Source organism: Coenobita brevimanus, chromosome 45, assembly GCF_032717465.1.
Source record: "Coenobita brevimanus isolate Jiangsu-jjx chromosome 45, ASM3271746v2, whole genome shotgun sequence".
NCBI classification, from domain to species: domain Eukaryota; kingdom Metazoa; phylum Arthropoda; class Malacostraca; order Decapoda; family Coenobitidae; genus Coenobita; species Coenobita brevimanus.
Genome location: NC_136998.1, coordinates 10757143 through 10774759, shown reverse-complemented (window position 1 = coordinate 10774759; position 17617 = coordinate 10757143). Strand labels below are relative to the sequence as shown.

The window sequence follows — 17617 nt, the reverse complement described above, 5'->3', positions numbered from 1 at the left end:
TACAAAGAGTGGCAAGAATTCATTAACGTATCAAAAACGTAAATACTGTTATAAAAATCCTAAAAGTTAAATAAGAAATTAATGCATTAGACGGCACAATAATTAGCAAAACTTTGTCTCGAAAAAGAAAAATAGTATATAAGAAGAGTCAAAGACATCGAATTGTATACACAGTAATTCTGTAGTTTCCTCATTACTGCAGGTAATATGTTTGTCCCTGAATGTCCAAAGGGATTCCAATGTTCACAGGTTACTGTCTGAGAAGGAAAGGCAGCTATTCATTCCATAAAGGTTTAACCCCTTAACCACAGGGTGTCACTTTCGCGACGCTCGGGAGCAAGGGATCATACCGTGGGGCGTCACTTTTGTGATTCTGTGTTATTTTGAATTCCCCCAGGCTTTCAAGTGGTGGCTTGTATCATCTATCAGTACTACCAGTGTCCAGCTATACTCAGTTATGCTAATGTCACCTGTACTCCTATCCACTGTTGACAATTTAGCCATTTTTCTCCTGTCCTTGACTACCCCCCTCCTTACCTCCCCTCCATTACCCTCTCCTCCCGCCTAACCAGCTGCGCTGTGCTACACAAATCCTGGATGGATTTTTCCACTCATTTTATCCACTGAAATGTACCCTTTGCCCTATTCTTATACAAAATAATACAGTAAGGTCCCGGGTTATGTCAGAGTTCCGTTCCTGAGACATGACGTAAGCCGATTTTGAACGTAACTCGAGTTTTATACTGTATAAGTACGTCGTATGATTATACTTACCGCAATGCATCTTACAGATTTTTCAACCATACATTGCATACTATCCATGTAATAATCTTATAACAGGTATGTATAAGAAACATAGTCTTTTGAACTGATGATATTTATTGAATAAAATATAAGTTGTACTAGCTAAGAGTCTTCGTCACAGTAGCTCACTCGCTGTGGTAACAGCACTTCTCATCGTCATGGCAACAGAGTTACGCCACCACTGCCTCACCCACAACTGAGTCTGGCTACCGCTCCCTCACTCTCCCGTCCTTACACACGTGCACACTGCCAACACACATTTTATTCCTATATTCAAGCACTTTTCATACTTCATCATACAATAAAGTTTACTGTAAACTACTGCCATAAAATATGAAATAACATTACCAGCACGATAATGTAAGCATTTCTAACATCAAGTTTGATGTTTTGTTTTTTTTCTCACTCGGACAGCAAAATAATTTCAGTGATAAAATGACCGATTACTGTATGGCACTGTAATAAAAGATGCATACTATGTGTCACTACATACCTTCTGACATCAACTTGACTCGTTACTGGGGTTGCGATGTGGAAGGCACTACATCAGGGGAGTCAGGGACCGGAGCAGGGGAGTCCAGGGCTGAAGCAGGGGAGTCCGGGGCTGAAGCAGGGGAGTCAGGGGCTGAAGCAGGGGAGTCAGGGGCTGAAGCAGGGGAGTCAGGGGTTGAGGATGAGGCAGCAACTGGCGGTGAAGTTGTGGCTCGGTGTTCAGTTCGCTTGAAAAACTGGAGAACTGAAGACTGCTTGGCGGCATATTTCTTTTCGTCATAGATTTGACGATAACAGGACACTGCATCCTCAATTCCCCTATACACTTTGGCAAACCTCTCTGCATTTGGGTCCTGATCTTCAAATGCAGCCATTGCTTTTTCTAGGAAGTCGAAAGCATTTGCCATTTCCTTAATCTTAAACTGTCTTAGCGGTTCTGCCTCATCGCTTTTTTCATTTTCCATTTGTTTTCCTAGGTATAGCAAGTCTTCATTAGTCAGCTCTTGATCATGTGAATCAACAAGTTCATGTACATCACTCTCGTCTATGTCCAGATTTATATCATTTCCAATTTTCACACAGTTGCGCTTGACTTCATTTATACTGTCTTCATCAAATCCTTTAAAGTCATTTACGAGGTTAGGGCACACTTTTTTCCTCACTCCGTGCATATTTGTCTCAGTCACTTCAGCCCAACATTCTCCAATATTTTTAACTGCCTTATAGATGTTGAAATCTTTCCAAAATTCTTTGAGTGTTACTTTACCATTTTCCGTTGCTCGTATTGCCTGTCTGAATGTTTTTCTCAGGTAGTAAGCCTTGAATGCTCTTATTACACATTGGTCCATGGGTTGTAGGATTGATGTTGTGTTTGGTGGCATAAACACAACTTTTACATTAGGGTGCAACTCTGTCAGGCTCGAAGGATGACCAGGAGCACTATCAATAATAAGAAGAGCTTTGAATGGCAGATTCTTCACAGCACAATACCGTTCAACCTCTGGCACAAAGCACTTTGAAAACCAGTCAATGAAAATTGCACTAGTCACCCAAGCCTTTAAATTACTTTTCCAATAAACTGGTAGGCTAGCTTTAAGGATCCCCTTAAGAGCTCTTGGATTTTCGGAGTGGTACACGAGTAGCGGTTTAAGCTTGAAATCGCCTGCACAGTTTCCCTCCAAAAGTAGCGTTAGGTGCTCTTTGGATGCTTTGTGACCTGGCATGGTTTTTTCTTCTTTAGCGATATAGGTTCTGTTAGGCATTCGTTTCCAGTTTAGTCCCGTTTCATCAACATTAAAAATAAGTTCTGGAATGTAGCCTTCCTTCTCAATCAACTCCTCCAACTCTTTAACAAATGTTTTTGCTGCTTCGTCATCTGCACTGGCTGCTTCTCCGAAAATTCTTCTGCTGGTTAGGTTTGCTCGAGCCCTGAAACGAGTAAACCAACCTTTTGATGCCACAAATGTCTCGTTGGTCTCACTTCCCTCACTTTTTTCTTTCTTAAGGTCTTGGTAAAGTGTGCGTGCTTTTTCACAGATTAACTGTTCACTCAGAGGCATGCACCGTTGATTATTGTCCTCAATCCAAAGCATTAGCATCCGTTCCATCTCAATCAATAGTCCCGATCTTTGCTTTGTAATCACAGTTGATTGCATGGGAGTTGCACCTTTAACGTGAGTCAAGATACGTTCCTTGTCTTTGAGGATTGTAGCTACGGTAGTACGGCTCATCCCTAGCGCACGCCCGATTGCTAATGCCTTTTCTCCTTTCTCATTATGCTTAATAATATCGACTTTTTCACGTAATGTGATGGTCTTGCGTTTTTTGGAGTCGTTATGGTCACCAGGAAGCTGTCTCTTAGGCATCATGGAATCAGGATGGTGAAAAACACAAGAAAATGACGGTATCACTGTATCAGGCGGTGGTAGCAGTGAGACTGAGAGCGATTGTTGGTAGTCAAGCATGAGGCGGGAAAACTCCAGAGACATCTCGCGGTACAGAGCAACACTTTAAAACCCGCGCTTTACGTATTTTTTCTTTATTTTCTTATATTTTAAAATTTCCTCTCACGGACCGACTGTCGTAACCTTGAATTGACGTAAGTCGATACTGACGTAACCCGGGACCTTACTGTATATAAAAGAAAGAGAAAAGGTAATTGATACCGCCATACATCTGGAATGGGCTAATTATCACCTGGCAACACCTCATGTGCACTAGTTTGCTAATTTTCCCTGTTTATTTCCCCTTGAAATATGCCGTATGACCTGTTCTTATAAGAAAAATATATATAAGAAAGGATGGGAGAAGCCTAAGTGATATTTACATTCACCTGGAACTACCTAATTTATTATGTATTGTTTTGAATTCCTGCCAATCATTTCATAGCGTATATATTAGCAGCTGTCACCACGCTGTCATCATCAACCCTTCACCACCCCTAGGCCACAGGATTCAGTTTACTGTCATCTTTCAAGGTGAAACCACGTCGGATTCGCGCCTGTCCAATTCCGCCGTTTTTAGCCCCATGCAAAGGGCCCTATGACCTCTACCCCTACTAAACTTCATGTGGGAAGGGGTAAAGGGCTAAGTGACTCTGCTGTGGAACGTAAACTGGCTAATATCAATAATAATGATGGACAATGACTATGATCTTTCTGGTGACTCTAAAACAGCGGAAGTGGAAATGTAAATAATGTGTAAATAGCAAGTGAAAGCAATGGATGTAAATATGATTGAACAGTGGAAAATAGTTTTATAAATTACTGCAAGTGACAGTGCATAACAAAGTGTAAATAAAACAGAAATGTAAATACTGAAAATATATTATGTAGTTTACTGAACGTGAAAATGAATGCCTGGAGTGAAAATAAACTACTGTTTCTGAAGGAAACTTATGGATAAATACTGTAGATATATATAAGTGTAATAAAGTAATAGAAATATAAATTGTGAGTGTGGTTATGAATAATAAATGACAGAATACCAACGGGGAATGATCATGGGTGGGAAGCTCGTACGCGCTCGTACTTTACATTGCTTTCACAGTGTTTTTTATTTTGGAGTATGGATTCCAAACTACTTGAAAACCATAGAAGAGTGTTTCTAGTGATAATGTCAGGCTGTGGTAATTATATTACGGAGTGTCGGGAAGTGTAAAGTGGAGACTTCGTTAACCAACTTCAGAAGTCTCCACAAGTCCTACAGTTGTCGTTGAAGGTTCAGCAAACATCCCAGGAGAAAGCTGAAGGTATGTGCCATAGGAATGTACAATTATAATATTCTAGGACTAATAACTGATTTTTGGCAAATATTTTTAAAACGTCCGTTGGAGCGTGAATATCCCCCCGGGAGGCGCAAGGAGCGACGAAAACATCCCCGCGGTGTAGGGATTAAGCAGCTTAGTACGTGAATTCTATCCACAGCTAAATCTTAGAGTAGTTTTCAAGGCAATTGCACTCTCCAGTCATTCTTTAAGTTCAAAGATGTGATTCCTGAGGAACTGATATCGTCCGGTGTATATCAGTAGGTGTCAAAGCTATAGTGCTTTGTATACAGGGAAGGCGAAATGGCACCTCAAAACACGCATCTGTGAACACTTTGGTCCATCTGTTTGAACAAACTACCCTATCACCAGCCCGCTTTTCTCAGCTATTCGTAAACATGCTCACGACAACGACCACCCTAAGTCCACTGAGAGTTTTTCTGTGTTAACGAGTTCCTCCTCAGACTGTGACCGGTTAATATTCGAGTCCCTTCTGTCATACAGGGACAAATTTACTATCTGCAGTAATGAGGTATCTACAGAATTATTGTGTTTTTCATCCTATGTGTTGGACTCTTCTTAGATTTTTTGTTTTTCTTGCAAAATTCTGCTAACTATTGTGTCATCCAGTGCATTCATTTTTTTTTTAGTTTTAGGATTTTTATGCAATTATTTACGTACGTTTGTGATACATTAATGAACTCATTATTTTGATGTAGGCTAGTTTCACCCACTATAATTCATTGTGCAATATACACCTTTTGAATCCATTATTTGCACGTAGGTTAATTTCACCCAAAACTATTCATTGTGCACTTTTCACCTTAAGGCTTTTATGCAGAAATGTGTGCAATTTTAATTTGATTATTATGACTAAAATACAGTACGGAAGAATATTACATGTACAGTCATTTACTTAGCTTTTAGGCTCTGATGATGGTACAGTAGAATCATTGTACCAAAACGTTAGCCAATAAAGATGAAGATGTATATATAAGCCCTGGTGTTTCTCTTCCTATTAAGATTGCGCTTTCCAAGCAACAAGTCAGTGGCATATATATATATATATATATATATATATATATATATATATATGGCATAGTTAAGTGCTCTTGCCAAGATGCATCTGCGTATTCAAATATATGAAGGCATCTTTACAGAGATAGGCGCAGCGTGTGAGGCGGTTTGTGGAGTGAGGAGGAGATGCAAGGGTGTGCAAGGGACAGCATGGTGGAATGATGAGGTGAAACGAGCTGTGGAACAAAAGAAGAAGGCATATAGTGAATGGTTAGTGAGTAGAGGTAGGGGAGAAGACGAGAGAGAGAAGAGAGAGGTATATGTGAGCAGGAGAAGGGAGGTTAAGAGACTGGTGAAGGAGAGTAAAGAGAAATTGGATGAGGAGTTTGGGAGGAATCTAAGTGTGACATGGAGGGAGAGTAAGAAATTGTTTTGGAAGGAGGTAAAGAAAGTAAGGCAGTGTGAAAGGGGAAATAGTAGGGGAGTGAAAGATAGGAATAATAGATTGCTGGTGGAGAAGAGAGAAACTGAGGAGATGGAAGGAGCACTTTGAGGATTTGTTGAATGTGGAGAGTGAGAGCAGTGCGAGTATAAGTGGTTGGGGAATGGCTGGGAGAAGAAGAGATGAGAGGAGGGACGAAGAGATCAGTAGGGCGGAAGTAGTGGAAGCGATGAAGAATATTAAGTTGGGAAAGGCCCCAGGAATTGATGGAGTGTGTGGTGAAATGCTTCGGTATGGGGATGAGATTGTTGTGGAGTGGATATAGAAGTTATGTAGATTGGCTTGGGAAGAGGGAAGGGTTCCAGAGGACTGGAAATCAGGTATAATTGTTCCTTTATACAAAGGAAAAGGAGAGAGAGAAGTATGTGGTAACCATAGGGGTATTTGCCTACTTAGTGTGACTGGTAAAATATATGGTAGAATACTCATTGATAGGGTTAGGCATATGACAGAGGAGCTAGTTGGAGAAGAACAAGGGGGATTTAGGAAGGGAAAAGGGTGTGTAGATCAGATATTTGTTCTAAGATGTTTAGTGGAGAAGTATCTAGAGAAGGGAAGGAAAGTGTATGCTGCCTTCATGGACTTGGAGAAAGCTTATGACAGAATAGATAGGCAAGGTATGTGGAAGGTATTAAGAATATATGGAGTGGAGGGGAAATTGTTGAGCGCTGTGAAGAGTATGTACGAGGGAGCTAGGGTTACGGTGCGAGTGAGTTCTTTGATCTCAATGTGGGACTGAAACAGGGTTGTGTGATGTCTCCATGGCTGTTTAATATATACATGGATGGGGTTGTAAAGGAGGTGCAGGGCAGGGCAGTGGATGTGGGGATGGCTCTAATGAATGAGGGTGAGATTTGGAAGCTTCCAGTGTTGCTGTTTGCTGATGATACAGTACTTTTGAGTGAAGATGATTGGGAGTTGCAAGGTTTGGTAAATGAATTTGGGACAGTGTGTAGGTGGAGGAATCTGAAAGTTAATGTAAACAAAAGTAAAGTTATGGTGTTTGAGAGGAATGAAGTCACAGAGTGTGCAGTGAGGTTGGATGGTGAGGATATGGAGAATGTGAGTGCATTCAAGTACTTGGGTAGTGTGATGAGTAAGGATGGAACTTTGGGGGATGAAGTGCGTGCAAGGGTACAGCAGGGAAGGTAGGTCGTTGGTACACTGAAAGCAGTGATGAGAAATAGGGAGGTGAGTATGGAAGTTAAGAAGTCACTGCATGATAGTATTGTGATCCCTACCCTGACGTATGGAAGCTAGGCATGGACCTTCCAAGAGGGGAACAAGTCAAGAGTGGGAGCAGTGGAAATGAGTTACTTGAGAGGAGCATGTGGAGTGACGTGGAGGGACAGGTTGACGAATGAAGAAGTGAAGGAACGATGTGGGGTAGATGTGGATGTGGTTGAGAAGATTAGAAGAAATACACTGAGGTGGTTTGGACATGTGAAGAGAATGGAGAATGAAAGACTGACTAAGAGGGTGTATGTAGGTGAGGTGGAGGGAGAGAGAGGGAGAGGTAGACCGAGGATGAGGTGGAGGGATGGAGTTGAGAGGTATATGAGGGAGGGGGGAGTGAGTTGGGGGGAGGGTAGTCAAATGGTAGGTGACAGAGCGACGTGGAGGCGTTTTGTCTGCGGCCACCCTTTGCGGGATTAGGGCGTCGCGCTATAGATAGATAGATAGATAGGTCTTTACAGTGTTCAAGAATATGAGCTAAACTCAAAATCATGAAATGCAAGGTCAAGATCATGCAGAAGGCCAAGGTCATCAAAGTTTGGCTTGGTTGAAATTCTCTCTTCAATCTGTATCTTTTTATGAAGTTTAACGAAGGTATCTTTAACAGTTTCTTCGGAAATGAGCTAAGCCGAAAACGGGATGGATTGACGGACGAAAGGACGGAAGGATGGAAAGATGGAAGGACAGAAGGACGGACATGACCAACACTATATGCCACTGCCATATACATAGCAGGGCATAATAAACTGCTAGCATTTACACTGGCATACATAGAAGTACATAGGAAGTAATTAGAGTAAATAGGAAGTAATGGGAGTAACAGTTAGAAAATAAGCCACTACTGCTAAAGTCTAACCAACATATAAGAGAAAAAAGTAGAAAAGAGAAACACTGTCCCCCACCCATCGCACCATTCGATAACCCCAACAGTGAAAAAAAATTCAAACACCATGGTGTTAGAAAGAGCAAGCATGCAAATTTTATAGGAGAGGCAGATGAGGACAGACTATGCACTATGTAATATCTATTCTACATATCTGTAAAAGAAATGCAAACACAGTCGCCGAATGTTCTCGTTAATAAGCAAACGTCTTACAGTCGTTAGCATGAACTTCAACCTGGAAGTAAACAAGAATCAGCTATGGCCTACAGTCACAAAATATTTGTCTAGTCGAATCTTAAGTCAATAAGTTTTGTAGTATATACTGTTGCCGATAGACTTTTCCATTGTTCCAATACACAAACATTAGTTTTCCCTATAATAATGGTGCATTGCTTGCTTTTGAGCTTCATTCCATTATCCTCTAGTCACACTTTCATTCTCTATTTTGAACAAAGTTCATACTTAACATAGTGAAATTCGTTAAGAACTTTAAATAAATGTGTTTTACCTTCTCTGAGTCGTCTTTTCAGAGCAAACACATTCAGTTTCTGTGAGTCCTCTTCCTATGGTAAATTTTGCAGTGATGGGATTGTTTTCCTTGCCCTCCGTTGCACTCTCTCAGTTCTGTCTTCACCCATTGTAAGATTTGGAGACCATTCCTGCACACTGTATTCAAGATTTGGTCCATCTAATAACCTTAAAGATTGCATTGGGCACTTTATTATCAAAGTTCCTTGCTATGAAGCTGAGCATTTTATTTGCCTTGTTACTGGTACTGTACTATACACTGGAGTTTTTGAGGTCAATATTGATAATTACTCCTAAATCCTGCCCGTAATTTATTCTAATCAGTGGGGTATTGAACATTCGATATTCATATTTAATGTTTTTGTTCCCAAATTGCAATACTATACATTTGCCCATATTAAATTCCATCTGCTATTTTTCATTCTAATTAAGTTATACAGGTCGTTTTGTATACAGTAGATTCACAACATACATTCGTAATAACTTTGCCTTAAACCTTCGTATCATCTGAAAATTTCGCTTCCTTAGAAGGGATTTCACTTTTTAGATGATTGATATACAAGTAAATAGAGAAAGGAACTTGTTGTAGAACTGACCCTTGAGGAACTCCACTTTCTACTTCTAGTCAGTCTAATGATTCGTCACTTATCACAATACCCTGCACGCGATTCAGAAACCAATCACCAGTCAATGAACATAATTTGTTAAAGAGGCCGTGGGTCTTTTTTTTATTTTATTTTATTATATTGTTTGTAATCTTAGGTGGGGGACCTGATCAATCGCTTTCTAGAAATCTAGGTAGCTGACATCTGACTGTACTTTTGCGTTCTAGTTATCATTTATATTAGAGAAACTTTCAAACACATTTGTGAAGCATGACATAGTATTACAGAACCCATGCTGGCACAGGTAAGCTATACATTGAAAAAATTGTTTTGATTATTTCATGTGATTTTCATATTATCCTTAGAGGTTTGATTTAAAAAATGAAAACCATTTTCTCCATCATGTATCGCTTTTTCACGAAACACTTTTTTTTAGTTTTCAGTTTTTTCATCATTTCGAATTATATGAATATTTACATATGGATATTTTATTACAGTGGTAATATGTTTGAATTTAGCATTTTCTGGTATTGAAATCCATGTTTAAAACAACCCCGGTTGTTTTATTTGATAAAAAGCCAGAACACAGCTTTAACACAACACAGTGATAAGTCATACCAGTATTGGAGTGCAGCAATCGTGTCTCAGTGTGACGCAGTTGACTATGGTCCTTTCGCAGCAAGAAGTCCGTTCAGGGTGTGGCAGAAGTTGGGAGTTCCCCGAGTGCGACGGTGCCAATTTGACCACTAATTATCGGATTAACACTACCTACCCCCATCCCACCTGTTTCTCTCTCCCTCTCTCTCTCTCTCTCTCTCTCTCTCTCTCTATATATATATATATATATATATATATATATATATATATATATATATATATGTATATTGTATATATTTATTATTTATTTTCAACATTTTTTCCACACCACCTATGAAGTAAAAGTCTAGGCACGTTTTATTTTTAAGAGGTTTCCCCTGTAGGCCTAATCCTCTCTGACCCTGGGTCCCTCGCCGACCTCGGCGTGGCAACATGGGAAAAAAGCGCTGCCACGTGTCATAGAATTCATTCAAATCATTGTTATAATTCTAAAAAGTGATACTCAATGTACTATACAGCTTCCTTTACTATCTACAGAATATAAAAAACAATTTTAAATAGCACATAGATGGGAAATAGAAGAGAGAGAGGCATGTACTACGGTTGATTTGGCAGCATCGCTAGAGGTGATTCACCAGGTGGGCCCCACCCTGAACGGACTTCTTGTGGTGAAAGGACCATAGTGCACTTGTAAGTTACTTTCAGTGCAGTGTTTCTTTTCCTTTTTTTTTTTTTTTTTTTTTTTTTAAATCACAGTGATATTCATTGAAAATAGTGGTGTTTTAATAAAGAAGTAGTGATATGTACAGTACTGAATTGTTTTCTCAACAGATAGATTAATATTTTGTTGTATGGTTAACGATCACATTATGGTGTCTGGAGCTTGTGTGAACAGTCCTGATCTTTTTTGCTGCATTTGTGGAAAATCTGTATTGAAAAAGCCGAGACAAAACGTAACAGAGTTGGTTTAAAAAGCTTATTTTGCCTACTTTGGAATATGACTCAGTGACCACGACAAAAGTGGGCCCCACATAGTGTCTGCTCTGTTTGTGTTGAGGAGCTGGAGCTCCTGTTTCATCAGCCCTTGGGACTAGTTCCTGACCATCCCTCTTTGCTGCACTTTTTCAGTGTTGCAGTAACACAGAGAGTAGGCCAGCATGCTCTCTAATACATGTTTCTCTAACTATCAACACCAAACTTCCTGCACAGTACACACTACACTTCCTTTTCGAAATTGAAATTTAAATATGGTGCATCCTACTGATGCCTCGGAGTCCCCAGGGGGGGGATCATAAATGCCCCTCCCATCCGCCCCTCTCCCGGTAATGACTCTAAGAGCTGCCTGGAACCACTGTCTGACTCCTTCTTCATTATTGCAACATTCGCGGCATTTCCTCTAACTTTCTCTCTGTTGAACATCATCTCTCCTCCTTTAAACCTCATCTTCTCTTCATTCCTGAGACTCGGCTGTCTGAGGCAACTGACAGGAAACCCATTTCTGTTTCCTCCTACTTTCTCTATACTCATTTCAAAGCCAAAGGTGGCTGATGTGTATATGTACACAATGACATATCTTGCTCTCGTGTTCCTGAACTAGGTTCTTCTGAATTCTCTACTCTCTGGCTTCGGCTTTCCTGTCATTCTCTGATTAAATATGTCTGTGCTGTTTACTAATCCCCTAATTCTACTGTCTATCAAAAATTTTTTGACTGTCTTACTTCTACGATGGAACACATTCTATCCATTTCTCCTTTCTGTGAAATCTCCATTCTAGGAGACTTCAATGTTCACCACCACCTTTGGCTCTCCTCTCCTTTCACTGATCCACCTGGTGAGCAAGCCTACATCTTTTCTATCCTTAATGACCTAAAGCAGCTTGTACAGCACCCTACCCGTATCCCTGACCGCCTTGGAGAGAGCTCCAACATACTTGACCTCTTCCTTACAACTAATCCTTCTGCTTATGCAGTTAATCTTTCCTCTCTGTTGGGCTCCTCTGATCACTACTTTATTACCTTATCTTGTCCTATCGCTCCAGTACGGCCTGCGAACCCTTCAAAGAAAAATTGACTATGGCACTTTGGAGCTACGAATTGGGTGGCCCTCAGGCAGAACTTCTTTGATTTTCCCTGGAATGATTATTGCTTCCATGGCAGGGAGCCATCTGAGTTTGCCTTGCGCATTACGGAGGTTATTCTCTTGGGCACGGAAGCATACATTCCTTTCTCGTATCCTTTGACTAATGCAAGAAAGCCTTGGTTTGATCACACTTATTCTAATGCTGTCTACAACAAGTAGAGGGCCTATAAATGGTACTAGAACCAACCCACCCTTGAATCACATCTTTTTTACATTTCTGCCCGGAATCGTGCTAAGTCTGTTCTTCGCTCTGCTAAAAATAATTTGATCTGTACTAAATGCTCTAAACACTCCAACTCGAATTCTTCTCGCTCCTTCTGGCACCTTGCCATAAACCTTGGTAACAACTTTACCTCATCACCCTTCCCTCCGCTTTCCTTCTCTGATGGCTCTGTAGCTATTTCTTCTACTGATATAGGAGATCTCTTCACTCAGACTTTCTCCTCCAATTCCACCTTAGATGATTCTGTTCCTCCATCACTTCCCACCTCTGACTTCCTCATGGCTGACATTAAAATTTCTTCATCTGATGTATTTTCTGCCATCACTGGTCTCAGTACTAACAAGGCATAAGGGCCTGATGGAGTCCTTCCTGTTGTCCTCAAGAACTGTGCTTCAGTGCTTACACCCTGCATAGGCAAACTCTTTCGTCTTTGTCTGTCAACTTGCATCTTTCCTTCTTGCTGGAAGTTTCCTCTCATTCAGCCAGTCCAAAAGAAGGGTGTCCATTCCCAATCCTCTAACTATCGTCCAATTGCTTTAACATCCTGTGTCTCAAAAGTTTTCGAGTCTATTCTTAACAAAAAAAATTTAAAGCATCTTTCCTGTCACAACCTACTTTCTGATCGTCAGTATGGGTTCTGTCAGGGACGCTCCACTGACGATCTTCTCACCTGCCTTTCAGATTCCTGGTCATCCTCCTTTCGGGACTTTGGCGAAAACTTTGCCATCGCACTTGACATCTCAAGGGCTTTCGATCGAGTCTGGCATAAATTTTGAATTTCCAGTGCCCTATTACCGTTTCTATCCTTCTATCTGTGCCTTCATCTATAGCTTCCTTTCTGGTCATTCTATAGCCGCTGTTGTAGACGGCCATTGTTCTTCTAGATCTATCAAGAGTGGTGTTCCTCAGGGCTCCGTCCTATCACCAACTCTCTTTCTTTTATTCATCAATGAACTTCTATGCTGTACATCTAACCCTATCCACTCGTACGCTGATGATTCCACCCTTCACCTTTCCATTCGGTTCCCGCAACGTCCATCCCAGCAGTTACTTCAGCAGACAAGAGATGAGGCTATGTCTGACTTGGTTCGTATCTCTGACTGGGGTAAAAAATAATCTTGTTGTTTTTAATGCATCAAAGACTCAGTTTAGACACCTATCAACCCGACAGAATCTTTCACACCAGTACCCACTAATGTTTAATAACATCCAGCTCAAGCCTGCATCATCCTTGAACATGCTTGGGGTTTCAGTCACTCGGAGTTTATCTTGGAAAGATCATATTACATCTCTTGTAAAATAAGCGTCCAAGAAATTAGGTGTGCTAAGCCGTCTCCATACCTTCTTTACCTCTGCACGGTTGTTGAGTTTATACACGTGTTTTATTCGCCCCTGTGTAGAGTACTACTCTCATGTGTGGGGAGGCTTCCCACATACAGCTCTTCTCAACAGGGTGGAGTCAAAGTCTTTTCGTCTCATTAACTCTCCTCTTCTTACTGGCTCCCTTCAACTTTTGTCTCTTCGCCGCACTGTTGCCTCTTTATCTCTTTTCTATGGGTACTTCCATGGTCATTGCTCCTCTGAACTGTCTGCTTGCATCCCTCCACCTCTATGATGGGCGCGTAGCACCCATCTAGCAACAAACTCTCTTCTCATTTATGTCTAACTCTCTAATGCAAGTGTTTACCGTTACTCCCAGTCCTTTATTTATGCAACAGGTCAGTTCTGGTACTGTCTCCCTCTGTCTATATTTCCTACTTCCTATGATCTCCAGTCTTTCAAATGCAATGTGTCCAGGCATCTCGAAGTGAACAGATCTTGAATTTGGCTCACTTTTGTATTGTTTGTTTGTTTGTTTTTCTTGGAAGGAATTTTTTGCGGGTGCCTAGCCTTTGGTTCCTTCTTATTTGCATTAAAAAAAAAAAATCACAAACGGTAAAACGAAGGCCCATGCTTTTGGTATTCCGATGATATGAACGGATCCCCAAAATCATAGCAACGATTACTACTGTTGTTCCTGCAAAATTCAAGGGTACATCAAAAAGAAAAAGAAAACAAATGCTTATCCTAATTTCCCATCAGCAGTAAGACTTGTACAACATGGGCCTGATCTACCAATCCCTACTCCACCTGATAGTCTTGATTATGTTGGAACTCACTCAGAGGAAGAAGGTGCTGCAGTAGATGATGAAGAATTTGTTCCAACGTTTAAAGAATGAGCCACAGCCATCTTCTCGGGACGAAATTAATAATTTACTAAGATATCTCGGTCTCACTAAATATGATGCGGAGCTCTTGGGGTCCCGATTAAAAGGTAAAACCTTATTACATCCAGACACAACTTGTGACAGGCACTGCCTTGTTTCGGACAGTAACACCAACTCCACATTACATTCGAACTGTTGTGAAAATAATTAATATACTGAAAATATCTGTCTAGGGGGGTATAGGGGCTTAAGATCGCTTTCCTGACTGTCGAATATAATAATTATAGTCTCAGTACTTATTATAATGAAGTGGATCTGTAATTCTCTGTGCATTTTCGAATATGTTGACAACCTTTACATATTACCGTCCAGAACCATTACAGAACCTTGTGAACCTTGTACTCACAAATAAAATGATTTGCAATTTCTTTTCATCACACTGAGACCCATGACAGTAAAGGAGCTTTTTTTTTTTTTTTTTTTTTTCCTGAAACAGTGCTTACTTCCATCCGGCAGCCACATGGACGACGGTTTGTTCATGACCTAAAGAAGCTCCCAAGTACATCATCCTGAACAGTGTATAGCTGCACATTGCAAGTTTATGACAGGTGTGTGTGCAGTCTGTTTCGATATACGATTTTAACGTGGATGTCTTCGACGCAATGTGTATGAGATGAATTACATTAATTTGAAATAAATTGTTTCTGAAGTGAAACAGCATTTACAAAATTGCTTGAAGGTTATTCGAAATATTTAATTACAGTATATTGCAAACATAAAAATAGCCCAGTTGATGCAGGGGAAAATATGTGTCACAGAAGAATACAACCTACCAATTGCATAACATATCCCAAGCAAGCTATAATTAGATATAATTGGGTTATTTTATAACAAAGATGGTGCGCAATAAAACCTAACCATGGCATAATTAAGTAACTTATAATGAGATATAAGCGAGGCATAATAAACCTAATCCGTGGATATTATGACTTAACTGTATCACAGCAGAGTACTGCTGGTATCACAGAAATTAACTGCGTTTAAAAAGGGTAAAAAAAAAAAAACGCGTTTGTATTTCATATGAAAGACAAAACTGCATCTCAGTACGTTAAGCCCTAAAATGCAGAGAATTTTTGTGATTCATGTGGGACTTTGTGAACATCCTGAATAACCTAACAAGTTCATAGTATGACAAAACTGACGCACAGTACGAAAAGACTGGGACATAATATTGGATTATAGGGGCATAGTGACTCACCTGGATTATATGACAATCAGGGCACATGATAAATTTTTCATTTATTCATTGCCAGACGCCACGTATCCCAGACGGGGTGGCCAATGGCTTAGAGTTAATTGTTTTACAGGGAGGGGCACTAATCCTGCACCAACCCCACTTGACCGTAGGGATGCCAACAGCATCTGGTGTTCCCAGGCGGTCACCCATCCAAGTACTAACCAGACCCAACGTTGCTTAACTTCGCTGATCGGACGGGAAGAGATGTACTCAACGTGGTATGGTCGTTGGCATGATAAATGTGGACCAGAATATGACGAAACCGAGGCATTGCATAACTTAATTAGCTCATATTATGATAATACCACGAATATGAAATAAGAAATAACGGTGGCATAATATAATCGAGGCATACCCTAAGAAAAGCATTCTGTGACACAACTTGGGCATATATGTGACTTTCATTAATATATGATTTTCGAGATAAAAATCATATATTAATGAATTAGCCAGAGCAAATTATAACTCACTCTAGATATATTTTGGCCAAGGTTTGGATCGGTTACCTGGGTTAGCCAGGCTAACTGGTAAGATATTCGTGTCGAAAACCAAGAGAAAATAGAGAAAACATTTATAAATAGAAACGAAGTTAAATGGAAAGTTCTATCAAGTGCTCACCATAAGCTCAAATATATCAAGAAACTGGGTAACATTGTGACTGGGGCACTTTATTGTGTGTGCTAAATAAAATCATATGTCGTCTGTGAGACCATATACCTAAATTCGATCACCGCAGGTGAAAGAGTTCTGCAGAGAAAATTAACCCTTTGACTGACTTTGGATACCCTTTGATAAATATAATAGGCCGTGGTTAGTGAGAATTAAGTTTCTGAATGTGAATATCGCACTCAAAGGGTTAATCATGTTTGACACTTTCATGATCAGTATGTTTGTGTGTAAAAGGATGCATAAAATTTCTTGTTTAAAAATTCCTCTTCATCTCTAGAGCAGACAAGCACTCCACAACCAAACTATAGCGAATATTATAATGATAAGTTACTGCACTACAAACAATTATTTTTCAAAGACAGTTTTTTTGCTGTTCATATGTGTTTCTCGGGGGGGAAGGAAGGAAATCTTGATTTTATGTAAATGAGTCCCCATGGTGATGATCAAGAAAATACCGTGTTGAGTTTTTATACTGACTCATAATTTCAGGACTTCCCTTGAAATTAGGCAGGACACATTGAAGGATTCCGATCCTTATAATGAACTAGTGGTTACAACGCCCTAGTTGAAGTGACAGCTTTCCAGTGTGCATCGGTTCGATCACCTAGACCACTGTAGTAACCTTTTAATGTTTTGTCATCATCACTCCAATGACAAAAACGAATGTCGCTCGGTATTACTGATCAATTGCATTTGAAGATCTACAAAACAAGGCTTGAACATGCCTGGTATAACTAAGGGCTGATATAAACCGCGTGATGCTGGTTACTGTACATACATACATACATACATACATACGTACATACATAAATGCGTAAAAGTTTTTAAACTCTGCTCTGGCCTGTTGGCAATAAGAAAAAAAGGAAAGAAAAATCCACTTCAGTGCAAAAATCTCAAAAGAATCCGAGTGATTTCGGAGTGGATAGTTAGCGTGCAAAGGCATTGAAGGAAAAAATATATCAGTTCTTTTGTGTCAAGAGCAAAAAATTTACTAAAGCCTGGAACTCTGGCAGGAATCTCAGCTGAGCCATGGTTGAGAAAGAAAAAAATACAGACCAGTGGTAGCTTATGGATATGATCTGGGAAAACTGAATTCTGACAGATTTTCTTGCCTAGTTAGCTTAATGAACAGTATAGTACAAGGGCTCTGGAA

General features: G+C 40.1%; 1 non-coding gene across 1 annotated transcript; it reads right to left on the bottom strand.

Moving 5' to 3' along the window:
- Positions 1–15908: 15908 nt before the first annotated feature.
- On the bottom strand, positions 15909–16027 carry LOC145398556 (5S ribosomal RNA). Its single transcript, XR_013897144.1, has one exon. It is a non-coding gene; the product is annotated as a 5S ribosomal RNA (ribosomal RNA).
- Between the last annotated feature and the right edge of the window lie 1590 nt (positions 16028–17617).